General features: G+C 42.0%; 1 protein-coding gene across 4 annotated transcripts in view; it reads right to left on the reverse strand.

Moving 5' to 3' along the window:
* Positions 1-21,841, reverse strand: part of UBAP2 (ubiquitin associated protein 2) — a 120,536-nt gene extending 98,695 nt beyond the window's left edge. For 2 of the 4 annotated variants that reach the window (XM_042455417.1, XM_042455413.1), the window contains exon 1: positions 21,741-21,841. The gene's annotated coding sequence lies outside the window, so the exon portion shown is untranslated. Of the gene's footprint in view, positions 1-3,823; positions 3,938-9,493; positions 10,694-21,740 lie in introns of those variants that run through there. The other 2 variants (XM_042455414.1, XM_042455416.1) reach the window with 2 other exon arrangements.
* Between the last annotated feature and the right edge of the window lie 5,190 nt (positions 21,842-27,031).

Genomic DNA, 27,031 nt, shown 5'->3' on the forward strand with positions numbered 1-27,031 from the left:
TATATCTTTGGCTTCTGTTCTGCAGTTAAGCATCAGCATGAATTATGCTGAGGTATCCATGGATCAAATGGGAGAGAAGAAGAGGCAAACTCGGAGGAAACCACACCAAGTACCAAATATATTATAAAAGATGAACAAAAAAAGTAACTAAAGAACATACAGAGAGTAACTGCTAGAGAAGAAGAGGCCAGACAGAAGGAGACATCACACCAGCACAAAAGTCCTATAGTGTCTGAACTACAAATTGGTCAAGTTGCCATGTCAAATCTTGCAGCTGGTCTTCCAAAGCCATGATCTCTACAGTCATTACAGCTACATACGTCCAGTGCATTGCATAATCCCCACAATGACAGTCAGAAGGAGACTGAGGTTTCAGAAAGTAAACAAAGGAGTTTGAGCAGAAAGGGCCTTGAATGCTAGGCCTTCTTACCCTTGACCATCCAACACAACAAGTTCTGGAGTAATGGCCATGAAACAAGGTAATATTAAAGAGAGATTTCTGCTTCAGCATGACTCAAGCCAAATTCCTCTATGTCAAAGGAATACAGTTTAAAGTGTATGGTAATGTGATTCATATTTCTCTTTAATTTCAGTCATCTATTGGAGTTTTTCTTCCTATTCCTGCTCAACAATAATAAGGAAGGAACTGTGTGGTTCATCCATTAAATCCCATCCTCTTTTCTCATTTATTAATGTATGTACTTTGGCTTCTATTTTTCACTCAATAAATCTCTTCCTCCGCTCTTCTTCCAGGTTATTATTAATGGAGTCTGCATATAGCTCCACTTCAGAGTCTTAAGAATGTGGTCATCCTGATTTCCATTTCCAAATCAAATTGATATCATTTTCTACTTTTTCCAGACAATATACAAAACACTCCTGGCTGCACCATGCTTAAAAGGTAAATGAAGAATCATGCATCCTAGATTAGATCCTAAATATTTCCCTGTAATTAAATACTGAAAAATAGGCCACAGTTGGAAACCATATTAACTGAATCAAGATTGCCGATAGAAATATGTAATTGCCTACACTATTACTTTTTATGAACAATGCATGTGATACTCCAAACAACTGATTCATTGTTATCAGATTATAAAAGCCGTCACAGTAAGTCATAAAAGTAACATTCTTAAAAACCACATAAAAATAAGCAATAAGCACCAAGCACCATTCAGCAATTACAAAGCCTAGAAAAATTAAAATGCCTTCTTCTGAACAGAGTATGAAAAAAAAGGAGGCGTTGTACTAAGCAAGAGAAAGGACAACGTATCTGTGGTCCAAAACACATGGCAGAAATAATCCAGTTTGAGACTGCTTTAACTGCCCTGGCTCAGTGCTAGGTAATCCGGGGAGTTGTAGTTTATTGTGGCACCAGAGCTCTCTGACAGAGAAGGCCAAATAGACTGATAGGTAAGATTAAGTTTTCAATTCTTTTCTGAATAATCTGAACTTTTAATATTTCTAGCATGACAATCTTATGGCAATCCCAGTTATACAAAATCCATTTAATGTTTCTAAAGTAACAGAGTGAAGTTCAGTATGTAAAGGGATGTAATACTGGATTTTTCAGTTTTTGAAAAATCCAATTCTGATCTTTTCCACACACAAAAAAGGGGGGGGAGAGAGGGATTCTTTCAAAAACTTCAAAACGTCCAGAAATTGTACATAACTAATTCAGACATAGGATCATTTTAAACATGAAGATCTAAGGCAGGTAGTTCTTAGTAATTGGGGAGTTGGGCAGAGCTATCCCCTTCCAGGATTTTTTGGGCTACACCTTCACTTGTCCACCAATTGTTTAATCTCTTATTTTTTAAACTCAAAACATCCCACTCCTCCCTTAAGGGTATGGAACGGGGAGGTCTACTAAGCATCCGCTCTCAGGCTGCTTCTAAAGAAATAAACCCAAGAACTCGGACACAAGAACTGAACATCTCACCCGGTTTTAAAACCACCAAGGAAGATATAAATGTAATGAAACTGTACCCACCTAGTTTTGAGAAAGGAAAAACGAGTGTCCTACAAAAATGCCCTCTGCAGCCCAGAAGCAAAACTTTCACACCCTCCAATATTTCGGAGATGAAAACCAAGACAAGTATGGCCAAGCAACATTAGATTGTGGTCAAGATGGCAAAAGTTATTACTGAGGACGAACAGAGAAGCTGGGAAAGACTGCAGCAGTTTGCTTTAGCTTGACCCTAATGAGAAGAGTAAGATTTTGCCCTCTCCTCTCCCTATTACTGAGCTAATTGAGCGCAAACTATTTTATTCATTTTGAACTCAGGAGCAAGTGAACTAGGCTGAGGACAAAGGCAAAAAATGGGAGGAGGAGGAGAGAGGAACTGGGGCAGAGAAACTGAAAAAGTGGGACAGGATTAATCAGGACTGTCCCTGCTTAATAAGGACAATTGGAGGGCATGTCCTTTCCCCACCCAAATCTGAGAGCACTAAAAGGCTGGAGTGGAGGTAAGAATTTCTTCAGCTACCATAGTCCTAAAATATATGTGGCTTTACGAAGGTAAACACCAGCGTCTTCAACGGTGCTTTGAACTGGAGTGGTAAAGAGTTAAGATTTTTTTACAAAACTGATGACATGTTCCCAATGACTGGTCCTATTCAAAAGCCATGCAGCTGTTATTTTGAACTAGTTTTGGTGACAGAAAGAGTAGTCTAGTTCTCAGAGCAGGAATAAAAAACAAGCAGCCCTTCAGACACTGTTGGAACCCAATTCCCAGAAGTGCTAGGCAGCACAGGCAGTGGCGAGGAATGTTGGGATTTGCAATCCAAAGACATCTGGAGGGTTGCATTATTCTTATCTCCAAGTTAATATGCTGAGCTGAGACTCTGAAGATCCAGATTCTAGCTGCCACCATCACCACTCCTGCAGGGCATGCAGTTCATGGAGTAACTTTTAAGACCAATAACTCTCACCCTGATGTACATCACAAAGCTGCTGTTAGGAAAAAGTGAAAAATACAATTAATTCATCATCAGAAGTCTTCAGAAGGCAGTCTTGCCGCCATACAATGTATTTATTTGGAGGTTATTAGTTCACGGTCACCAAGTATAGCATCCCCAAAGGAGGACAACTAAGATGGTTTTAAAAATCTGGAAATCAAAGCCAATGAGGAATAGCTTAGAGAGTTGTGTGTATTTAGCTTGGAAATGAAAACACTTGAAAGATGACATGGCCACTGTAAACTATGTGAATAGATGTCATGGAGTAGATGAGTGAGCATGTTTTCTGCTACTCCAGAGACTAGGACATGAACAATAGATTCAAATTACAAGAGAAGCAATTCCACCTAAACACTAGGTAAAACCTTTTGACTGTGATATGTTTCACAGTGGAATGGACTGCCATGATGGGAGACAAACCCTCCTCCTTTGGAGATCTTCAGACAAAGGTTTGGATGGCCATTTCTTGGGAGTGCTTTAGCTGTGTATTCCTGCATTGCAGGAGGTTGGATAAATGGCCTGTGTGACCCATTCCAACTCATAAAATCTACGATTTTATCACATGTTCCATCTTTCCAGAAAGAGGCAACATGAAATAGCTCATAAGCAGCCAACAACAGCTATTTCCCCGTTTTCTTTGTTGTCTGCCATTGAGAACAATCAAGCTAATGAGCGGAAAGCCCATGTCTCTGGACTTAGTTGCCATCTACATTCCAGCAGGCCTTTAGAAATGTTGTGAAGACTCATTTGATTTCTCTGTATCAGTGGTTTTCAAATTTGGCTTTCTTTTGGACTTCATTCCCGGGAGCCCCAGCCAGCTTGGCCAAAGATCAGCCATTGCAGGAACTGAAGTACAAATTACCTGGATGATCAAGGTTTGAGAAACACTGCTTTACATGGTCTGGAAACTAAGCCCCATGAGGAGTGTCTTAGGGAGCTGGGTATGTTTAGCCTGAGGAAGAGAATGTTAAGATGAGACATGATAGCAATGTTTAAATACAGTTAGCCCCTGTATGCACAGATTCTTTATACACAGATTCAATAATCTACAGCTTGAAAATGTTTTTAAAAAGTCAAACCTTGATTTTGCCATTTTACTTAAACACCATTTAACTACACCATTGAATTTAATGGGACTTTAGCATCCACAGATTTTGGTATCCATGGGGGTCCTAGAACAAAACCCTAGCAAATACCATGGGCCCAATGTATTCAAAAGGATGTAATCCTAAGGATGGAGCAAACTTCTTTCTGCTGCTCCATAGACTAGGACACAGAGCAATGGATTCAAACTCCTAGAAAAGAGATCCCACCTAAACATTAGGAAGAACTTCCTGATGGTAAGAGCTGTTGAACAGTGGAATATGCTGCCTCAGAGAGGTGGAGTCTCCTTCTTCAGAGATTTTCAAACAAAGGCTGGATGGCCATCTATCAGAAGTGCTTTGATTAGGTATTCCTGGATGGCACAACAGGGTTGCCCTTGCGGTCTCTTCCAACTCTATCATTCTATGAATTACATTACTGTATATATAGCTTATGTTATGTTAACATTTTCTAGGTTGATAAGTCATCACCATCATCATCATCAGTGTTCATTCATGTTATTTTTCTTTAGGAAGTCTACTGAATTTCAAGTATTTAAGCTTGCAGAGTAGCCTGAAAATATCTAAGTAAAAATCAATAAAATAAATATTTTGGGCTTAGAAGCCTAACTTTTGGTACATTTAATCTTTAATGCGGTTGTGTAAGCTACAGCATTGACAGCACTGCAAGAGCAAAACATCCCCATCCCATATTAGTGCGGTATCTAAGCTAACATTATAATCCACTTCTTTCTGATGAAGTTTGCAATTTTTATAAGTGCATGAAACTCAACCCCAAGAGAACTACTTAGTCCAGTCAACTACACTTGATTGACAATACATATGCCATCAGATAGTCGACATCCCACCCCAAGCATAAGGTCTTGACTATCACCTCAAGTAATGATATCCTGCAGAAAAATCTGTTAAATTTGCTATATACATGAAAAGGGAGGAGGTTTATAAATGTCTCCTTTATTTTCAGATTGTTCGAAAGTACAGCTGTTTAATCCCCCCCCCCCCAAGAAGAACCATAACAAAGATTGTCTTGTGAGCAGTATCAAACAAAAAAAAGATGATCAAACCTTTACTTCTCACTACTGTACCTTAAAAGGCAGGATTTATAGCCAAAATGAGCTCAGATACATTTTTGTGTACTGACAGTTTGCCTCCCATGCCCTTCAAAGGTCTTTTTCACTAACTCCTGTTCCGCATACACACCAGCACTGTGTTGGAGTGAAATGAAACAACGAAGTCTAGCCCCGTTCAGATACCAGAAAAGCTATGGCACCAAATCATTGCTATAGGGCAATAAGTTCCTTCATCAACACTTCTGGAACACACAAAAAACAGACACAGGTCCAAAATACACTGCAGACATAATCCCGTTTGAGTCCACTTTAACTGGCTCAGTGCTAGGGAATCTTGGAAAGTGGGAGTTTATTGTGGCACCAGAGCTCTCTGATAGTTCCCAGAATTCCTTAGCATTGAGCCAGGGCAGTTAAAGTGGTCTCAAATTGATTTATTTCTGCAGTGTGTTTTGGACCATAGTCAGCTGGGAACTTTTCTTGCACAAATGCTTTCAAAATGACCACTTTCACATGTGTTGCTACCATAGTCCTACCACAATGCAGCAAAAAGAAATTGTCATACTGCAGGAGAAATTCTTTCTTAATTTTTATTACCATATGTACTCATGCATATGTTGAGAAATTTTAGTCAAAAAATCTGAAGTCTGGGCCAACTTATTCATGGGCCAATTAATGGTTATGTATAGCCTCTCTGGGATCAGAGAGAAGGGCCAGGACTTTGCCCAGACTTTGGGCACAATATCTGGACACCAAGGAGAGCTGGGATGGGGTACAAGGGACAGGATTATAGGAAATTCCAAAAGCACACACTGAATGGAGATTTTAGTAAGGTGGTTGGCTAGCTGAATGAGTCTTGCTATGAGAACCTGGAACTGAGACTGCCTCACACCAACATTCATGAGATGAAAGTCTCACAGAGAGAGAGAGAGAGAGAGAGAGAGATCTAATCAATTGCTCACATGGGTTATTCACTTGCTTAACTGTTGTTGTGTGCCTTCAAGTTGTTTCCGACTTATGACGACCCTAAGGCAAATCTATCATGGGGTTTGCTTGGCAAGATTTGTTCAGAGGTGGTTTGCCATTGCCTTCCCGTGAGGCTGAGAGCATGCGACTCACCCAGGGTCACCCAGTAGGTTTCATGGCCAAACTGGGACTCGAATCCCATTTTCCAAGGTCGTAGTCCAGCACTCAAACTACTACGTTACATTGGCTCCCTGTTCACTTTCTACTCAACTAAAAAGCAGAATGAAGTTATATTTCATTATTGCACATATAACTATGAAGAGAGAATTAATAATAAAGCAAAAAATGAGAGGAGAAGCAGGTCAACAATACAAGTCTCCCAAACCTGCCACAGACAACTTGATCAATTTTTCATTTGTTAACAGATGCTGAGAAAGTCCTGGCACCATTTATTGAACAGCCTCGTGAAGTTTACTGGCAGAGTGGCAGGCAGTTTTGAGTTACAGTACTTACCGTAAGTCAAGGTGTCACCGTAAATTAATTAACAAGGTGATTCCACTCTACAAAATACTCAGCAGTTCATTCACTTTTTAAAGGCACTGAGGATGTCATCAACTGTTGTGCATAAGCACCAGCTCCTTCTGGACTGTTGGGATTTTCTTCCCACTCCATTTTAGTGCCCGAAGAGTCAATTTAAAAAACATAACATACTGTAGTTTCTCAGAATTTAACACACACAAAAGTTCAGGTTTAAAGAGAAAACAATTTAACAGTTAATTCTAGCCCCTAGAATCCAGGCCAAGTCCAAGTCCTCACCCTAATCTCTCTCTACCCCATCTCCCTCAGCACCAAGACTGAAGACTGGCAACATTTACTTTGCTTCCCATTTGTATTCTCTTCTAAACCTATGAAAGTAAAACCAGACGTACAATGCACCTGAGCCATAATTCTGGATTTGTGACATCATGCTGTTGTCATGGACAACACAGTTTGCTCTCCAGGACCAAATACTACTGAAGACAGGAAAAAGATCTTCCAACAAATTATACAGACATATTTCAATTGAGTCAAATAAGCCAACAGAGAGTGGTTGAATTTCCACTCTGTCCTCTGAAAGCTTTCTCTCCTGTGGAACTTTCCTTGTTCATTTCTACTTGCTCCCTACAGACATGCCACAAAGGCATCCAACAGTGATGGAGCTCACAGTGCCACAGAAGTTGCTTGGGAATGGAGTAGGCATCCAATGATACTAGAAAGCAATTAGGTATCTAAAATGACAACCACAATATCACAACTTGATTCGATTCGCAAAGATGTTAGGGGTAATCCAGCAGCTTAATTTGGTGCTGTCAAGACAGCTACTATAGCAGGATTAAGAGAATGTAATGTAATGTGCAGCCTGGTAGCACTGGAGAAGCTTCACTATATAGCATCCTAAAGAAACTTCAAAACAGAATTGTGAGTATCACCACAGTTCAGAATTTTACTCTTACCACATGGCCTTACTAGGCGAGGTTAGTAATATCTAATCCAAAAGAAAGGAAGTGGAGGAGGCCTTTTGCCAGAGCTGGCAATCACTTTACTTATTGTATGTGCCACCCTATTTTTACTAGGGACAAACTCACAAACATGCCACTGTGCTGAGCAAAAGCATCACCTTCATGTTTATTTTCTTCAACAGAAGCTTATTTTTACACAGGATGTCAAGCAGTGTTCCACAGGACATTGTGTCACCAGATCAACAGGCTATACCTAACCATTTCTTTAATGTCTCAATTTCCTGCAAAAACAACCATTGGGCAAAAGCAATTTCTGCTCTCCATCCTACAGAGACAAGAATATGCTGTCTCCAAAGAAACCAGTGCTTAAGTGCCTGCATTTTATAAAAAGAATCACATCTTTTCCGCCTTTTAAAAGATGATAAAGAAATTCCATAACAAGGCATGGGACAGCAACTCAGTCCAAGATGCTAGATAACAGCCTTCTAAGGCTTGGAGCAGACTGAGTCTTGGCAGCCTAAACATCTACTTATATCAACCTTCTCAAATGTTACCATCATCTAATGATGTTCCACGAAAAGGAGTCAAACAAAAACTAGGAAGATGGTTCTCTCACCTGTGGTGGTGCGTCTGTGAAACGTGTTTCTTAAGGAGCTCAACCAGGCATACATCCTAGTATCCTTTTGAAACCAAATACTTTGTATTCTTCCTACTGATGCATAAATTTTAGGCTTGAGAAAGTCAAAAGGAGACTAGAGATACAAAAAGTCCAGAAATTATGAAGCCACTAAAGAAAAAAACATTTATGGACAACTTAGTTTGTCATAAAATTATCGCATTTGTTATAATAGAAATACAATTTACTCAGAAAATAGTTACAAACTGAATTAACTTTCACTGATGTTATTTTATTGTTACATGAGGATCAACAAGATCCGTTAAGGAACACGTGAACTGTGAGGAACCTCCTTGTTTTTGCCAGTTTATGAGTAGCCAAAAACAATAAAGATGGAAGCGTTACATTAGCAAACATTATCTTGTCTCCTTCAGAAATTGTAAGAGCCAGCATAATGGTTTGAATGTCTGCCTAGGACTCTGGGGAGACCAGGGTTCTAATCCCCATTCAGTAATGGAAATCCACTGGGTGACCCTGGGCAAGACACACTCTCTCAACATCAAAGCAAGACAATGGCAAACCTTCTCCAAATAAATCTTGCCAAAAACCCTAGGATACGGCTGTCAGAAGGCACACAATGACAACTAAGTCCTTCATATTATCAAGCAGACATACTGTAACAGACTTATGCCCATAAACAAGAACTGAGAAATGGAATCCAACAGCAGAAATCACAATGATCTCATGCTGAATCTCATGCTGTAGTGTATACAGTCTAATACAGAGATGGTGAACCTTTTACAGACCAAGTGCCTAAACTGCAACCCAGACCCCACTTATTTATTGCAAAGTGCCACGTCCCTCTGGCTTTCTAGTAAGACACTCTGGCACACATTGTGCTACGGCAACAGGATGTGTGCCCACAGAGAGGGCCCTGAGTGCCACCTCTGGCATGTGTGCCATAGGTCCGCCATCACTGGTCTAATATAAAGCCCTGGCATGGTCCTCAGAAATAATTTAGTGGGAATAAACACATGAACACCTTGTCTTAAACATTTCATTCTAAAAGGAAAATCCATAATCCAATTTTATTCAATTTTGCCAAAGTTTCAGGAGGGGAAGCTTTAGGAAAACTAATAAAACTGAAATATATAAGAACTTATTTATCGTTGAGCCTTCAAATCACTAGAGAAGAGCAGAACTCTTGTTTCCGAAGTTCCAAATAACTTAAGCACACAATTTTATTGTAATAAAATTCAACATGTACAGTAATTCACTCACATGTACAACCAACTTAGAGAGACAATATGTTCATAGTTCAGAACTCTGCTGCATCCCTGATCGCTGATCTGAGTGCCATTCTTTCATCTTTCTAAAACTGGCACCTAGATTTGTTGGATGACAACTCTCATGATCCCCAGCCTGCATGCCTGCTTGGTCAAGTGAAGAAAAGAATGGTGAGAAATTGTTATCCATCACATCCAAAATGGACTAAAATGTGAAGACTAAATTAGACCATTCACTTACTCATAATTCAGAAGCAGCATAATTTTCCATCTTCACAAGACAGTAACTAGAAGGAAACACACATCTCTCTTGACTTTAAGTTTGTTTCTAGTAGCAACTTTTTGAATTCATACTAGTGCATCTGGAACCCCTGTTTCTAATTACAATCAAACCTGTTAACACTAAAGTAGAAGAGCATATCTTCACAGACAAGCTAGCATCATGAAGTCTGTCTGGACATAAAGCGACCAGTTGTTGGCCAAATATGTAGCACTACCTGGGAGAAGTTCCTCATACCCAGTTATCCACCACATCAGTGCTCAGATTGCATATGCAGCTTCCCCAGTGAAACCATTGCCAACAGTGCACCCTCTGATAAAAAAACACACCAAGTACTACTATAGAAGATACTGCAGCTGGGCAGATAAGGGCAGAAGAAAAGGCCGCATTCCTGGTTATTATCTACTGTCAATCTGTCCAAACAAACCAGGAGAAACCTTGGGATTCAAGCCATGTAGCAAAGTGCTGTTAACAAAAATCCCTTTAAAATCCTCTGAGTCCTCAGACTCAACTCTTTCATATTTTGCATATAAACTCAATCCCTTTAACATTTCTTTTTAAAAAACCATAGTTTCATCCAAGCTGTCGGACACACATCCAAACCTGACTGGATGTACAGACGTGGTCAGTAAGACTGGATCACAAATGCACCAGGTGCAAACCATTTTTATCACTCTACCTGTAAGAATCCATTCCCAAAATCACCTATGGACAAGCAGAATCTTTATGAGTACTACAATACACACACAACCACTTCAATAATCTCTCCTGTTAGATCTTTAGATTTAATATTTACTTCATGCCATAAGAGTCCCAAGACAAAATTCCTACATTAAGATTAAAGGCAAAAAACAGAGCTGTACCAAAAGCAACTGTTGTTCTTCATGAAAGTATTAATCCTAAACTACCAGAGCAGGTTGTAAAATGGATTAGTTTAAAATACTGTGGTCCAAAACACACAGCAGAAATAATCCAATTTGAGATCGCTTTAACTGTCCTAGCTCAGTGCCAGGGAATCCTGGGAACTGTAGTTTATTGCAGCACCAAAGCTCTCAAGCAGAGGCGGCTAAATGTATCACAAAACTAGTTGAAAAGAAAAACTGAGGGGTGATACCCTAAACCAAGAAGCAAATGGAAAAACACAGAGTTTAGGGGGGGGAAAGGCTAAAAAAACTATAATTTTATTTGAACAATGTGTTAAAAGCTAATCAAAAGCTAAAACCAGCTGTGAGGCTTATTCTGGCCTGTAAGCCTCACTCTGAAAGTTAATACACAGAACTGGGCTTGGAAACTGCAATTCCCAAAATAATACAGAACTATAACAATTCCTCTGCATCTTACACCATGTATGGAAACAAATAAACACAATATTAATATAGTTTACAGAGTGCACAAACAGAGGCTTGGTTGAAAAGGGATATACAGTATGCCCAAAACAGATAAAAGTATCAAAAGTATCAAAAAAAGACCAAACGCGTTTCGACAATTGTCTTCATCAGTGGTCCAAAGAATTAAGCCACCTTGTCAGGTAGAGCATGTGGAAACCAGTTGTCCTTTTGGTAAGTGGAAGGTCAACTAAGACCTAAGGCTGGGGTATGCCACAAATACTTGTCAGCATAAGGGACACCATTTTACTATGACATTGTATATAATGGAACTTGATATTGGCATCCACAGCAGATCCTCAAACCAAACTTCAATGATCCATTGGGCCTACTGTTATTACTACACTGCATGAAGCTTAAATATTATGCAAGGAAAGGACCCTACATACCACATGAGACCAAACCAAACTCAGATTGAAAACTGAAAAGAATCTGCGTTTTTACTTGCTCATTAGTTGCATATATGCCAAATAAAAGAAAAACCACAAATAAGCCCAACTAGTAGGTCATCAGTTCAAAATAACAATCTTATTAGGAACCATCTTCATCTGTATCTTGCTTTGTGGAAGCTTACAAATTATTAAAACCAGCACGAATCAAAACCATATAACTCTGAGATGTGGCAACACTACCAGAAACAACCTCTGAAAACAATAAAGAAGCCTCTACTTGTGAAGATTTCTTTTTTTAAAAAAAATGCTGGGTTTGTATGGACTTTGATGTACAGTGGTTCCTCCATATTTGCTGGCGTTAGGGGTGAAGGACTCCAAATAAAACCACTATTATTTTTACCTGAGAAAACATCTCTCTAGGAATCTCCAGGTCCTCCAGTGCAACTCTCTGGTCAACATCTGCCAGAAGTTGATCATAAAATTATGCTGGAGGACCTACAAATGCCTTCAGAAGTGTTTTCTCTAGGATCTTTTAGGTTCTCCAGCACAACTCCATGGTCAACTTCTGGAAGAGTTGCGCTAGAGATCCCTAGAAAGAACGTTAATCAAAATCTCAAATAATCAAAGCCGCAAAAGTCAAAGCCCCAAAGGTGGAGGGCCAATTGTACTTCTGTGTTCAAAAACTGGGAAAGAAAGGGTAGGATGAAGATGTGCTTACTCTATGACTCTAATCCGCTGTTCTCAGGCTTAATCACTTTTAAATAGTTTTAACCCTAGATTGTTTAATTGCTTTTTAAAATTATTTTGATATAGATAAGCTAATGTTTTGCATAGTTTTTAATATGTTCTGGTTTTAATAACTTGTAGGCCACTTTGAGTGCCAGTATTGGGAAAAGGTAGCATATAATTGAATAAAATAAAATAATTCTCTTTTCCAGCAAAAAGCTGATCAGACAATCATTGCCTAAGAACACGCAGAATTGCTGTAAGTCAGAGCAGACAATGCTGGTCTAGATATTTGAATGAGGCAGCTCCGTATGTCCCATGTAACAAAGAATCAGCAGAGTTGTGGTGAATGGGAACATGGCAGTCATTTCCAACGCAGAACAGAATATCTCCTGGTATCTTATCACTTGCAGCCTGTTCTGTTAGTTTCAACACTCCTGAAACATTTTCTTCCTGATTTCTGGCCTTGGTGTAGTGTATTTTTAAGAAAACACCAAGTTTCCTTGTACTCAGACTGCTTCTGTAAGACGCTAGTTCAGAAACCTACTTCCCAGCATTCAAGAAACTCCCAAACAATTCAAAAGAGACTAGAAAAGGAATCCGTGGGTAGCACAAAATTAGATGACATGAAGCTGAGCATGAAAACACTTTGAAGTGGAATTGATTCTCCCAGCCATACCAGGAAAAAGTAGGCCATGCTGGTGAAGCAAGGATCCAACTTTACTGAAAGACAGTTGACTTCCTCTTCCTTCAGCTTCCCTTCCCCTTGTTCTAAACTTTGTACGCTGCTCAGTAATAAGACGTCTTCCAGTATCAGGCAGCAATTCACAATTAGTGTATGATACCTTGCAGTTGGATCAATACTTCTCTCTACTGAAATTTAACTTGGTCTGGTGTGCCAAACAGTTGCCAGGTTTTGTATTAGCTTTAAACCAAACCAAGCTAAACAATTTTGTAAGCCACGAACTAGAACCAAAGTAGCAGGATCTCTATAATTTATATGCAGACACATATATCTGTTGGCCCAGAATTACTGTAGTATAGAAAGCTGGGGAAAATGTGAGTCACATAAACAGAGAACAATTTATGAAGACACAGTAGTTCAGGAAATTCCCAACTAATACAAAGAACTCTGAGGAAGCCACCAAGCTTTTACCTTATCCCAGTCAAATAAGTTAAGTGTGATGTTTGTGATTTCTTCTCCTTGGTTCAAAAATCTATATTACAACCCCTCCATATAATTCATCAATATTAATATTTATATATTCTATAAGCAGTGAAGTGCAGAAGATCTCAATGGGGAACTATGGCAAGCTACTCCTTCTCCTTAGGTAACCTCATGGTGTTGAACAGATTAAACATTTTCAAGGGGAAACACTGTTGAAGAACTGCATTAATAAAAATTGTCTGCTTTACAGCTGCCAAACAGGACAGCCAACTCTCATATCTAAGCTAATCTTGCCACCAATTGTCCAAAGAACTAGGAATCTTTGTCTTCATAAAAGAAAATGTTCCTTCTGTCAAAATAAAAAAGAGAGAGAAAAGAAAACTCAAAAATCACTCAAATGGGCAATGTCAACTAATCATTCAATATCGTTGTGTATCTTCAAGTCATTTCCGACTAATGGCATTGCCTTCCCTTGAGGCTGAAAAGATGTGACTTGACCAAGGCCATTCAGTGGGTTTCATGACCAAGCTGGGAATTGAACTCTGGTCTCCAGAGTTTTAGTCCAACACTAAAACTTGTTGGAAATATTCATGAAAAAGTGACCCATCTGGGTCAGCCTTAATTATTTATCAATACTTCAGAATTTCTTTAGCTTAATGCTTGCATACTTTTGAATTTCTGTATTAAGAATTTAACATATTTATACTTTGTAAAAGGGAAAAAATGCCTCACTGCTGCTCTGTCACATGAATATATAACTTGAATTTATTTATTTTCTCATAGTACTAAGGATTTATTTTCCAACATAAGAACCATTTGACAAAGCAGAAGTTAGGCCAAAGCTAGCCAGTCAACATTAAAAACAGAAGCAAGTCTTCTCAAGTTTTTCTAGGCTTCTGTGTTTTGTTATCTAAAGCTTTATTTATAAAGCCCCTACATCTTGTCCTTCCTAAAATTAATAACTAGGGCAGCACACAACACTACAAACTTGGCATTAAGGTTTTTCTCACAGCAAGGCAAAAAAAAATCAAGCCTCTTAATATTAAGAAATAAAACTAAGCACAGTACCACACATTAGTGCCCAAATGTCCCAAGAATAACTTGCAGTGGAGTAGCTTATTAGTTATGAGGAAAGATGCACTGAAGAGCAAATCCACCTGCATACTAGAACAATGGCCACACCACTTTGTGACAGTCAGACTGAAACTGAGATGTTTGAGGTTGTTCTTGCTGCTGTCTGCCATGAAGCCAGCTTCAGCTATGGCAGTGACTGCCAAACTCTGGTCTTCCAAGTGTTTTGAACTTTAGCTCCTGGAATCCCTGGAGATTACAGCACTTCCCCTTTTCCATCCTTACCCGATCATCCTGTTCTTTCAAAAAGTGCCAAAGTAGTCCGGATTGGGTATAGGATGCCATGATCGGGTATGGGATGCCTCCAACCTTGGCACAGAAGTGTGTGATCAAACTCATGCTGAAGAGCTTTCAGCCCATGCCTAGGTTGGGAAGGAAGGATGGAAAAAGGCAGTGCAGTAATCTCCTCTGACCACTGTCCTAGATGGCTAAGGCTTCTGGAAGCTGAAGTCCAAAACCCCTCGGGGATTAAGGTTTGGGAATCACTGAACGATGGTGACTTTACAAAGGACAGACCATCAAGAGCTCCAATTATCAGCTGTCCTGCTCAAGTCTTGCAAACCCAACTTTTGGACTTCCTTGACTGGATCAATCCATCTGCAATATGGTCTTCTTTTCCTACTTCTTTCCAGCATTTTCTTTCCACTCTTTCCAACATACATTTCACTGTATGTCCCAAGTATGCAACTCAGTTCAGTCCATAGTTTCTTGTGGGTTTTTCAGGCTATAAGGCCGCCTTCTAGAACATGGCCTCATAGCTTCAAACCCACAAAAAACTATGGATGCTGGCCGTGAAAGCCTTTGACTTCACATCAGTATAGTCCTTTCAGCTTCTAGGGAGAGTTCAGACACATTTAGTTTTGGTAATATTGATATGGGCATTCAAAAGCTTATCAATGAACATTACCACTATACCAGAAAATCAAGCACTACAATAAATTCTAGATGCCCTGGAATAAGGGAGTCTTCATTTTGGTCCATAGACCTCTAGTGCATCTGTTAATGGAATGCCCCCCCCCCATAATTATTTTTGTTATTTGTTTTCCTACCTATTATTCTGGGAATTGTGTTTAAGTTTGTCAGCATGGAGGATCCACAGCCATCAGTAGATTTTGAAATAGTCAATGAAACCACCAAAAATAATCAGCACTGCCTTAATGTAAGGATTACAATGTCAGGCTAGACTCATGACAAGAAATGCTATGACTCCCATCAAGGGAGTAGTTTACAGGTAGCACTAAAACATTCACCACCATTCCCTGTATTTTTGAAGTGGACATTTGTGTATTCAGGAATTGGGGGAAAAGATCTAACAGTCAGACTTCCCACCCTTGAAAATAAGAAAAGCACAGTATGTTGGATTCCCCCACTCCTGCCAACTCCACCTCCCGAGTCCCAAATGGAAGGATCTATTTTAGCCCACATGCCTAGGATTTTTTCCCCTTTCACTGAGATTTACACGACAAAAGGAAAATAATGTCCCAAACAAGATGAAATCATTCCCTGTCTGACAACACAGAACCTTTTAGGAGCAGCAAGGTAGACTGCCCCTTCACCCTTAAAAAGAATCAGTAGTAGTTGGAGAACATGTATACTCAGAACCAGATTCTCCCTTCTGCAAATTAGAGTGATCTCTCCACATTCGCTGGCATTAGGGGTGAGGGACCCCCGTGAATGTGGAAAAACTGCAAATATAAAAACGCTATTCTTTTTACTTAAGAGAACATCTCTCTAGAAATCTCCAGTTCCTCCACTGCTACTCTGTGGTCAACATCTTCCAGAAGGTGATCAAAGAATCATGCTAGAGGACCTACAAATGCCTAGAGAAGTGTTTTCTCTATGAACTTCTAGTCTCTCTCTAGTAGAACTCTATGGTCTACTTCCAGCAGAATTGCACTGGAGAACTTAAGAGGTTCCTAGAGAGACCATATTAATTAAAACCGCAAATAATCAAATCCACAAAAGTCAAAGCTGCAAATGTGGAGGGCCAATTGTATACTCAGATTCTTAGTTGCTTTCAGGCATTTTCACTGTAGAGTATTCCTCCAAAGCTAACACTAGAAACAGGAAGCCTGGTATAAATGTAATCTATGGGCTAGCAAAAATGCAGCCATCCAGACCCTGCTGGATTGTAACTCCCAGCATAACTTCACCATTGCCTATGCTGCTTAGAGCTGACAGGAATCACAGCCCAACAATTTACAGCCAAGCAATTACCCCCCCAAGCATTTAACAAAGCACAAGTTCAGACTCTGGCATACTTGCCCAGGCAGAAGTTACAGATCCAGAGAAACCAGCAAAGGAAAGTCACCAAGTGCAGATTTTATAATTCCAGCATACATGGGAGGTTGCCTAGCAATGCAGCTAAACCTATGGATGGTTGCCAACAAAAGCAATGCAAAGGACCATGAAATCAACCACTAAACATGTCTGCTGCAAAAAATCTAAAATTCAATCTGTTTCTTTCTAGGATATTGTCTTTTACATTTAAAGAGAGATAATGCAGTTAGGACCAGACAAAGAAACCCTTTATAGCTTAACATTTCCCCCCTCCTAGCCTAGATAAACAGGGTTTCAAAATTCCATTTAAAGATGTAACAAGAACTCAGAACATATTTACTTATCACTGAGGCAGAAAGGGCAAAAAGAGCTTAACCTGAATTCCTGGCTTTTACCCAGCTTGTAGTAGCAGTATGTCTAAGGAGCATTTTCTAGAACATGGCCACATAGCCCAAGAAACCCACAAAAAGCTAAGCATTTTCTATATTTAGCAAAAAAAGGGGTGAATTCACAGCTTAACTTACAGCTCACAAATATATGAAGGAACATAAAACATAAAACACCTTCTCTTCCCTCAGATTGCATGTGAACAAGTGTTTACAGTGATTAATGTAACACCTTCACATAATACATTTGATACACAAAAAGGCAAGTCCAGCACAGCAAGCAGATTTAGCACTACTGGGGTGGTTGTGTGTGTGTGTGTATTTCATGCAGAGCTAAAGGAATCAGACAATTATCTGGTCTTCCATTTGGAGAGAAAAAAACTAATTTGGTAGATATCCAAACAGAGAAGCCAGGGAAATATGTGACATGTGCTAAGCAATGAATATAAAAATCTGCCAATATAAAGCAACAACCGTATTTTCTGGCATATAAGGCAACTAGGCGTATAAGACGACCCCCAGCTTTTCCAGTTAAAATATAGAGTTTGGGATATACTCGCCGTATAAGACTACCCCTCTTCCAACACACACCAAATAAAAATTTTAAAAATCAGATTTGATTTCAATATGGTAATTTTAATTGAAATGCTTATGACATGCAGGTACTTAGCAGGAAAACTTGTTGTATGCAAAGCCTGCTTGAATTGGTCAGCTCTCCCTGCCTGACCAGCCCTCCCTGTCTCCAAGATTTTATTCTACTGTACTTGTACATCACCTCCCTTCCTGCTTTCATATGGTCACCACATGGCCATTTTGAGCTCCCCCCCACTATATGCGGCAACCACAGATTCTCCAGTCCAGCTCAGAAGTTTCAGCACCCATCCTGTAAGACAACCCCCGGCATATAAGACGACCCCCAACTTTTGAGAATATTTTCCTGGGTTAAAAAGTAGTCTTATACGCCAGGAAATACAGTAACACCTTTTATGAGGCCATTTCGAAGAGGAAAGCTTGCTTTTCTCAGTCTGCTTGCATTTTTCTCCCTTTTCCTTAAACTCAGATTCGACTCCTGCTTTGGTGGGAAGGAAGGCAACTGTTCAAAGCCCCGGACAGGCCTTTCCAGACAAAAGCATCAAAAATGGCTGTTCAAGAATTTTACTATTTTCTTATCCTCGGTCATCACTGATTCAAATTAAAACAATAGAGAAAATGTTGTCCACACAGGCGACAGGAAGGTAAAACTTTCTAAAAAGGCACTTATCAAGTGACTGGTTACAGTTTTATAGAAACATCAGTTTCTTAAGGAGCAAGCAAAAGGTAAACACGTATTTGAGATGGGCCTCAAACCCACTTATCTGTCACCTGATAAAGCCAGTTCAGTATTTATACTCAGCCAACATCCGACACTCAGCTGAACCCCAGGACTCCCTGAAGTCCAACCCAAAATAGTCAATAACTGTTTTTAACTTTTCTTTAAAAAGTGGGTCACCATAGTTGCTGCCGCTGCATTGAAAAAGAGCAGAACTGCAAGACAGTCCTTATGTTTTTAAAAAGCAAGTTACCCCTATTTAGCCCCCATTATTTCCTCAAACCTGAAGGGCTCACAGCAAAGGTGAACTATGGGCTAACATCACAGAGAGGGCTGTGTGGAGCTCCTGTCCCTAAGGAACCTCCTAGAGTTGCTCAGATGTTGTCACTGCTTTTGTTTACAGAGGCTTTTGGGGTTGCATTGGTTTCTTCTTTAAAAGATATTTTTATTAACATGAACACAAACTAGACATCCAAATACAATTAAAAAAACAACACATACTCCCCTTTCCCTAACATGGTAAGAATTTGGCTTAGCTTATGCTTTATCTGTACCTTCCCCTTCTTCAAAATCTTCAGTACATCTCTCTGATTTTTAAACCTACTGCAAACACGCCAAGATTTAAAGACAAACACAGGCATTTTTTCTAACCGTTATAGTCTTTACCATAATTCAAAATCTGTAAACTTCTCAGCCCGGCAGCTAACAAATCACTTTTCCCTTGTTAAACATTATATTTTAATTGTATTCTTTTAGCATTTTAAACTTGAGACCACTATCAGACCCCACCCCACCCCCGTGGAAAACAAAATCCATGGATGCTCCAGTCCCATTAAATATAATGGCATAGCAAAATGGTGTCTCTTATATAAAATGGAAACAATCAAGGTTTGCTATTGGGAATGTATCCTTTTTAAAAACTATTTTTAATCATGAATGCTTGACTCCATGGATAAAAAAATCTGTGGGCAAGGAAGGCCGACTGTACTTCAAAATTTGTCAACTTATAGTATCTGATTAAGATGGCCAATTGATCATCTGATATAGCCTTGCGTGCCATTCTTCTGTTGCAGATGTTGCAGTGATTTCTGAAAGGAGCAGTTTAAAAGAGAAACCACATCCTGCAGCTGGAAGATGCTTTAAAGAAGTCCCACCTCTCCAGGTTTGTTGCCAGGGCCCACAGATGCCAGCTGCAAGATGACCCAACCAAGTCAGAGAACTCTTCTCCTGCCTAGCACCCATGGGGGGGGGGGGGGAACTTAAGTACCCGGAGACCCTGCTCCCAGCAATCTCAATGGGAGGGCGGGAGAAGGAGCAGCAACTGTTACTGCTGGGAAGGAAGCCAACGCTAGTAAAAGCACAAGGGGTACCAAGCCAGGGGAAAAGGATCACCACCCTCCCAAAATAAAAAGCAAGCTCAGAGGAAAGGAGGCTGACTACGCTCCTCAGTCTAATGCCAAGAAAGGGCTCCAGGGCCCCGTTAATAGAAGCCCTCTCATCAAATACCCTTCATTTCTGAATTCGGAGTCTGGAGTATCAGTCTGCAAAGGGATCTTGGAGCATCTTTGAGACATTTTTTAGATTCTAAGCCTGAGGGCAGGGAAATGTCCAATTAACCAATTGTAAGCCGCTCTGATAGCCTTGGCTGAAGAGTAGGGTATTAATAAAGAAGTAGGCTTTTGTAGACTTAGTGTACTTCCTCACATGTGTGGCATGAGCAAGTGCCAAGGATGGATCTTTACCATCAGACAAGGGCTAACCTGGTATAGTGACTTCAGCACTGGACTATGATCCTGGAGATGGGCTTTGCATTTCTGTGGCTGTTCACAAAGGATGGTTATAAAGGTTCCCCGCCCCAGAGACTGTTATTTAAATTTATTGGGGGGTCATACATTTCTAGACAACCCCCCCCATTAGTCCCAATGCCAACTGGGAACTAAGAGGACAAGCCAGAGCTTCATTACTGCTTGGAGAGAAACGTTTTCAAATCCCTCTCCTTCATCTAGGCCTCTTCCCATCCTTCCATCTCAAAATAAGGGCAGTCAAAGGGATCTTGTAGCCCCTTGGAGACTAACTCTGAGAAAGAAGCTGCAGCCTCAGCATTCCTAGACTTGGGACCAAAACACACTGGATTTGCCTCTGGCTCCAATCCACACTGCAGGAATAACCCAGTTTGAGACCACTTTAACTGTCCTGGGTCAGTGCTGGGGGATTCTGGGAACAGGAGCTTTGTGAGACGTTTCTCCTTCTCTGTGCCACAATAGACTGCAATCCCCAGCAGTCCCTAGCACTGAGCAGTGAAAGCGGTCTCAAACTGGGTTATTTCTGCCGTGTGTTTTGGACCTTGGTCTATTCAGGTTTTAAAACCAAAGTGCCAACTTCTCCAAAGGGAGGATTCAAAGACATAGCTGTGTCCGCCTTTGAGACTCACTGGAAGGAAGAAGTTAGCAGCATGGGCTTGGCTGGCCTTGAGCCTCCTTCCTCAGAAGCAGAGTCCCAGGGCCCCAAACTCAGCGCCCTTTCAGGGGGTTCTTAAAGGGCAGTTTGGGGCCAAGGAAAGAAGGCTAGAGGCCTGCTGCCAACTTCTCTTCCGAATCCATCTGAAGAAATAAGGCTGAAGCCTAGCAGAGCTTCTGTCTCTGAGCCCCAGAGGAGCGGTTCTTCACAGTCAGAAGAAGAAGCAGCCTTCAGAAACAAAGCAGGCTCTGTCCTTCCTTAGTTCCTTAGCCCTGAAAGGCACCCCTCTCTTCTTGGCTCGCTCCCTGAGAAGGGAGGCTCCGTCTCTGTCCCTCGGAGGCCTGCTTCCCACTCTTCGGTCCTCGCTCTGCTTTGGACTCCAGCTCCCAGAAGCCCCCGCAACTGGCCAGCAGCCAGGGACCATGGGAGCTGGAGTCCCAAGGGCTGCTATCCCTCTCAGCCTTCTCTCCTCCGGGAGAAACGCCCCCAGCCTCTCCCTGACTCTCTCCTCGCCAGGCTTCATGGCTTCATCCCTTGACGCGTGTAGGGCTCCCTCCCCGTCCTTTGCACGTGTGACGAAGGGAGAAACGAGTCAGGGAGGCCTCTCCTTCCGAACTAAGATGGGGGCATAACTGTCCCCCTCCGGCCTCCGAGGCCCTTCCGCAGGCTCCGCCAGAGGAGGCCCCCGAGCCTCGCTTTCCTGGGGAGCCCACGGAGGCCCGCCTTACCTGCTGCCCGCGGCGCTCACAAAGCGGCAGCAGCAGCGGCGGCGGCGGCGCCCACCACACCGTCACGTGACTCCTGGCTCCGCCCCTCTCACGCTCCCCCGCCCTCCCACTCTCGTTTACCACGTGACACGAGGGGCTCCTCCCTCGCACGCATGCGCACTTAGCGGCATTTGCCGGTATGCCGTAACTCGTACGATCCTGCCGACTGGCTTCTCGGCTTTCGCGCTCCTCCCCTCCGCGCGACTTCTGAGCTATGCATGCGCGACAGTGGACGTTGTGACGTCATGCGTACTATGCCCCCGACTGGTTTTCTCGGCTTCCCCTCCCCTCCCGTGCATCGAAGCATCTTATGTGCACCAGTGCACACTGTGACGTAACGCGTACTCTCCTCCGGATTGGCTTTCTTCGCTTTCGCGCCCCGCGCATCGGCTCTTCTCATGTACGCATGCGCAATAGTGGACGGTGTGACGTAACGCGTACTCTCACCCTGACTGTCTTGTCTGCTTCCCCTCTTCCCCTCCCACCCGTCGACTGCTGTCATGCACGCATGCGCACCAATGGACGATGTGATGTAATGCGTACTCTCTTGACTGGCTTTCTCGGTTTTCGCGCCCCGCCCCTCCTAATCTCTCCCAAGCATCGACTCCTCTCATGTACGCATGCGCAAGTTGCCGCTATGATGACGTAATGGCCGTTTCTTCCGCTTCTTTCTCTGCTTTGGCGCCCATGTCTTTTCTCCCGCGTGAGCGCGCGTCTAGTAGTCCCAGGCACGCATGCGCAACAGTTGCCCCTGTGACATAACGCCTACGCTTCTCCCTCCTCTTTCTCTGCTTTGGCGCCCCTTTACTCCCCGCCCTCAGCCTCGAGAGAACGTCGGCTCCTCCCACTCACGCATGCCCCTCCCTCCTTGTCTTTCTCTGCTTTCGCCCCCCGCCCTCTCCTTAACCACGTGATCCAGAGGAGGCAGCCGAGGGGCGGTGCTTTCGCTGTCTTACATCAAAACCGTCGCCTTACCTCAGAAGCTGAGCGACGAACTCTCGCGAGATTACCGTTGGGAGAGCTGGGCGGTGTCGAAAGTACGATGGATTTATTATAGGGCCCTGTTAAGGGGCGGGGCCACGTGTGGGCGGAGCTCCTTGAGTGACGTTTCAGGACTTCCGGTTGAGAAGGCTGTTGCCATGGATACAAATATTAGCAGCAAATAATAAATAATTACGACAATTAATAATTATTAATATTTGATTATTGTTATTTATATATAATATAAGATATAATATATATATGATAACTGTTTATATTTATTAAGTGCCATAACTGTTAATGACAACAACAACAACATCATCATCATCATCATCATCATAGCTATTCCTGTGTGACGCTAGTTATACACACACACACACACACACACACACACACACACATATATATATATATATATATATAGCATTGACTTGTTTAATCATTTCCTATCTCTATTCACTTATGTAGTTTGCAAGTGGCCTTTCTCCCTGAAGGGACTCCAGGCGTCTCACAGACAAAACAACGTTAAAAAAACCTCAGCGAAATTCAGACCAATGGAAGCCGTCTGCAGCAGAGGATCCAAGACCCATCTGCCCCATAAAGACCGCCCTGATAGGAATTGCATATCAAAGGCTTGGCTTCTTAGAGTCATAGAACCCTAGAGTTGGGAGAGACCCCCAAAAGGGCCACCCAGCCCCCTTCTGCCATGCAGGAACTCTCCATCAAAGCATACCTGACAATGGCCATCCAGCCTCTGCTTAAAGACTTCCAAAGAAGGAGACTCCACTACACTCCAAGGAAGGAGTGTGTTCCACTGTCAAACAGCCCTTTCTGCCAGGAAGATCCTCCTAATGTTGAGGTGGAATCTCTTTTCCTGTAGCTTGCATCCATTGTTCCGGGTCCTGTTCTCTGGAGCAACAGAAAACAAGCTTGCTCCCTCCTCAATATGACATCCTTTCAAATATTTAAACAGGGCTATCATATCACCTCTTAACCGTCTCTTCTCCAGGCTAAACATCCCCAGCTCCCTGAGTGGTTCCTCATAGGCCAAGGTTTCCAGACCTTTCACTATTTTAGTCACCCTCCTCTGGACACGCTCGTCTCTCAGTGTCCTTTTTGAATTGTGGTGCCCAGAACTGGACACAATATTCTAGGTGGGGCCTGCCCAGAGCAGAATACAGTGGCACTGTTACTTCCCTTGAAGTATCATATCATTCATGTTGATGAAAGGAAAGCAGGGAGGGGAGCAAGAAGAAGCCAAGACAAGAGGACTGTAATACTGCATTGGCTGGCATTGTGTAAGGGACACACAGGTGCATAAGTGTCCCTTATGAGCTCAATGGTCCATTTTGGGGGCACCACAGGAGTTGACACTCCCTTCCTGCGTTTGGAGCACCCAAATTCCCATCTCCCCCCAAACCACGTTATGAAGAGCCCCCAAAGCATCCCATGAGGCCCTTCCCTGCTTTGTGGGGAGTGGGCAGCATTGCCCATAGTCAGATGCCAAATGGTGCCAGGAGTGCTGAGATCCCCAGGAGCCCCCAGGAGCCTCAGTGCTGGAGTAGGCAGTCTGATAGTTTTCTGTGGGTTGGGCTCTGGGTCCATGTTCCAGAAGAGTTTGTTCCTGATGTTTCACCAGCATCTGTGTCTGGCATCTTCAGAGAATTCAGATGCTGGTGAAACATCAGGAACAAACTCTTCTAGAACATGGACCCAGAGCCCAAAAAACCCACAGAAAACTATGGATGTCAGCAAGTAACTTAAATAATTTAGATGCCTGTTGTATCAGATAGTTAGCAATGCCTTACTAAGAAAGAGTCATAACTCCTTGGGGAAAAATACTGCCTTGAATATTTGATAAGCCCTGGATATCTCAGCGATGAAGTGAAACGCTCTTCTCTTTTTCTTCAGGCGAAATAGCATTCTGTTCCTCCAGATGCCTAAAAACGCAGAACTCCAGAAACTTCCAAAGGAGCCACCGCAGTCCTGAGCCCAGCAAGAAATTTGGCTTCTACAGCAATGAATCTCAGGCCTTCCCTCCTTGACAAGAAGGCAGCTGGGGTCCCAAACACAAGGCAGAAATAGTCCAACGTGAGACCGCTTTAACTATGCTAGGGACATCTGGGAACTGTAGAGACACTTAGCCGTCTCCGTCAGGGAGCTCTGGGGCCACAACAAACTACCATTCCCAGGATTCCCTAGCACTGAGCCCAGGCAGTTAAAGCAGTCACAAACTGTCTTATTCCTATTCTGCCTGGGACTCGCTGGGTGTCCTCCTTAGCTTTCTTAGGCTTTCTTCCTTGACCTACTTCTTCTCCAGGCTTCTTACAAAGGGGACCAGATACAATCCATCAAGGAGCTGCTGCCATTGCTGAAACTTCCAGGGCTCACGGAGTAATAAAGGCTTCTCTGCTGCTGGACTGCTGCCCAGAAGCATGAACAAAACACAGCTCAAACATTTCCCCATGTCTCCAGGCTTATTTTTCTTTGCTAGGATCTATCTTTAGCTTGGAGATTAAAATAACTGGTAGTGTGTATATTTCAGGCCACATCGTTCTGATTAACTCAGCCTTGCAAAAAAACAAAAGGGAGCCTGTGAGTGTGACAATGGATTTTCACTGTCATGAATACTGGATTGTTAGAAATGGGTATTATTGGCTTATGGTTTTTCTTTTTTCCAGCCATGATTCAAGTATGGCATTGGCATCTTGCTCTCTGTGTTATAGTTGGTTGGTTTAGTCCATTCTTCCTCACAGATTCTGGGTGTAAGTCAGTCTTTCTTTTATATAGAACTATAGAATCATACAGTTGGAAGGAAACACAAGGGTAGGGATGCCATAACCTGGCGGTCCCCGTGACAATCCCGCTTTTGAGGGGCCCCTCCCGGTCCCAGTCCGGTTTGGGGGCCCCCCATGCCTTGTTCCCGGTTCGGGGTCCGCTCCTCCTACGGCCATAGCTGCTGCCACTAATGCAGCTGGCTGCGGCGCCAACCCACCTCCTCCTTCCTCCTCCTCTGCGGCAGAAGCACCGCCGCCACCGCGTCAGGGCTTGCTTGTTTTTATTTTATTTCATTAATTTTTATTATTGCTTGTTTTTTATTTTATTTCATTAATTTTTATTATTACTTGTTTTATTTTATTTTATTAATTTTTATTATTGCAGTTTTATTTTATTACATTAATTTTTATTATTAAATATATACACCCCTGCCTTGTTTTTTTTTTTCATTATTTTTTATTATTAAATATATGCAAGTGCATTTTCTGTGTATTTATGGAGCTTTGAATGCTAACAAGTCTGCCTTTCATGGACAATTATAGTGATGATGATGGTGGTGATATTGATATCAACAAGCCCCTGAGGCACGGCCAATGTGATTTTTACAAACTCATGCGCAGTGAAGAAAAAACCACAGTCCCTTGCCCAAGTACACACTTCTGAGAAGTACAATTGAACCTGAGGGCAAATACATTTCTACCATCTGTCTAGGAATAATGCCAAAATGTCCTCCATTTTGATCATGCCTAAAAAACATGCATTATTTTAACATTTTTTAAAAATCCTCATTATTTGCGTGCCCTCCATTTTAAAAAAATGAGTCCTACATTTGAAAATGTTGCCCTACATTTGTCCTACATTTGTCCCAGTTTGGAGCTCCTGACTTATGGCAACCGTACACAAGGTCCCGCTATCCAACCCTGAGAGACACTCATTGAGGCTGTCTATTCCACTGCTGAGTAGTTCTTGCCATCGATAAATTGTTTCCAATGTTTAGGTAGAATTTCCTTTCTTGTATTTTGAACCCACTGGTTTGTGTTCTAGTCTCCAGAGTTGCAAAGAATCAAGCTGCCTCCATCTTCTACATGGCATCCCTTAAGATATTTAAAGATAGCTATCATAGCACTTCTCAATCTCCTCTTCTCCAAATTAAACATGCCCCATGCAGTATAAAAGGCAATGGAGAAGAATTCTCTGTAAAAAAAAATTGCTAGATGGTATATGAAAAAACAACCCACACACACACAACCACAACCACCAGCAGTGAGGTAATTCAGTCCTTGGCTAGTGGCCATTAGCCAAAAGGATGGTCAGGAGAGGAGTTATCAAATGACAATGAAATGGCAGTAGAGAGGAAGAAGGCTGAGAGTGGGTTGATTCATGAGAAGCTGTTCTGCAGCAAGACTTTGAAAAATGGAGGTAAAACTGAAGATGGAAGTAGTTTGATGAATTAAGAGGAGGAAGCTGTTCCAGAGCAGAACAGAAACAATGAG

The sequence above is a fragment of the Sceloporus undulatus genome, chromosome 2 (assembly GCF_019175285.1).
Source record: "Sceloporus undulatus isolate JIND9_A2432 ecotype Alabama chromosome 2, SceUnd_v1.1, whole genome shotgun sequence".
Classification (NCBI taxonomy): Eukaryota; Metazoa; Chordata; class Lepidosauria; order Squamata; family Phrynosomatidae; genus Sceloporus; species Sceloporus undulatus.